This window comes from Aristolochia californica, unplaced genomic scaffold, assembly GCF_029961685.1.
Source record: "Aristolochia californica isolate CCGP_79_NKW_82.1479 unplaced genomic scaffold, dmAriCali1.0.hap1 SCAF_3, whole genome shotgun sequence".
NCBI classification, from domain to species: Eukaryota; Viridiplantae; Streptophyta; class Magnoliopsida; order Piperales; family Aristolochiaceae; genus Aristolochia; species Aristolochia californica.
In genome coordinates, this window is record NW_027181992.1 from 15,265,613 (window position 1) to 15,267,628 (window position 2,016).

A 2,016-nucleotide genomic window follows, 5' to 3' on the forward strand; every position below is an offset into this window, starting at 1 on the left:
GAGCTCGAGCTCGAACTCCAACATACATTTAAAACTTTTCAAAAAACACATGTCTTGAGTTCGAGCTCCAACATACATTTAAATTTTTTCAAAAATTACATGTCTTGAGTTCGAGCTCCTACATACATTTAAAATTTTTCAAAAAATACATATCAAATAAATTGTATATAAAATTATGCATATATTTTACATAAAATTGGGCATAATCTATGTACATAATACTTGCATAAAATTGTCTATACACTCCATAAACACTGCATAATATTATGAATAAACTTTATACAATAATCAAACACAAAAAAATTAAATGAAATATCAATATCAATTTACAATCACCCAAATAAAAACTATTAATCCAGTATAAATTTATAAACTACAACTCTTTATCTTCATGCTAGGAAACAATATACTAAGTTCCCGCATGAGCAAAATCTCCACCTATGACAAAAAAAAAATTAAACTTATTATTGCCAAATAAAAAAATGCTCTTCCTGTACTAGTTACTTAATTTAGTTTAAAATATTAAAATTGCCATGATGAGAAAAACATGAAAAGTCATGTAACTGGTAGCATTATCCCCACAATCTTCTTCTAGGCCATAATTATAAAACATAAATTTAATAAATAAAACTAAAAATATACTAAAAAATATCATAATAAATAATTATTCAAAAGAAATTCGACTTTTGATTTTTCTTGACACCGCGAAGAGCCCAAACCCATTAACTGCCACAAATCAAAACTTGAACTGTATTTGGTGCCAAGAAAGAATGATACGAGTCTATTACTCTACTATCAGTACCAAAGGTAGACTCTGAAGCTACTCTGGATATAGGAATTATAAGGATGTCTGGTGGCATCTTAGATAATACCCAAAATTTTATATGATTCACTTTCCACCATTCTGAAACATAAAAATCATATTGTGAAGTTTCCTCACAAATATACACACCTTCTTCAAGATAATTTTCCAATTTTGACCTTGGTGAATTAACTACTTCCATTTGTTTCATATATGTAATTAACTTTGACCAACCTGAACTTGATGAAGAATATGATCTACGACTTGTGGAAACACCCATAGAGTTAGTACTTGAAGAAATCCCTTCCTTCCTAATATCCACATTATACAATGATACGTATTCATCATAAATCTCATATAAGGTGCATCGAACTAAGTTTATATTCATCGTAGCTTCCTCCTCATAATATATCTCTGGAAAATACATTTCAATCAACCTTAATTTGACATTTGGATCCAAAATTGAAGCAACAACTATCAACAAATTGCATTCACTTCACTGCTTCTCAAATTTCTCTTTCATTCTACTAACCATTGTCCTAATGAAAACATTTTCATTTTTAGAATGAAAATTCAGAACTTCTTTTACCCAATATACCTCACTAAGGTACAAATTAGAAGTAGGGTAGTCACTCCCAGAAATTATATTAGTAACTACAATAAAAACTTTTAGAATCTCACACACCATTTCAACCTTTTCTCATTCATCAAGACTTGGCAAACAATCATAAGTTGGTTCTCTAAATTGAAATCTAGGGAATGCATCTTTGAATTTTAATGCAAAAGACAACATGTCATAAGTGGAGTTCCAACGAGTTGGACAATCAATAACCCATTTCTTTTCACCTAGTTCTAGTTGTTGTACAATTTCAGAAAAAAAGTGTGAAGTCTAGCCTCAAATAGATTTATGAATTTGACACTCACGCAAATTCTCAATGATATCCTTAATCTGAACAAGACCATCTTGGATTAATAAGTTCATAATATGAGCGCAACAATGCACATGAAATAACTTCCCATCACAAACCAATTTTCTTCTTTCTTGAAAAATCTTTTTTCAAAACTCTCAAACAAACATCATTATATGCAGCATTATCAACTGAGATACTAAATACTTTATTTTTTATTTCCCAATTTTTCAAACACTTGTCAATAGTATCTGTTATGTCAACACCACGACGATGAGGAGAACATGCACAAAACTCAAGACTCAT

At 29.8% G+C, this 2,016-nt stretch overlaps 1 pseudogene; it reads right to left on the reverse strand.

The window, feature by feature from the left end:
• Positions 1 to 722: 722 nt before the first annotated feature.
• On the reverse strand, positions 723 to 2,016 carry LOC137959390 (zinc finger BED domain-containing protein RICESLEEPER 1-like; annotated as a pseudogene).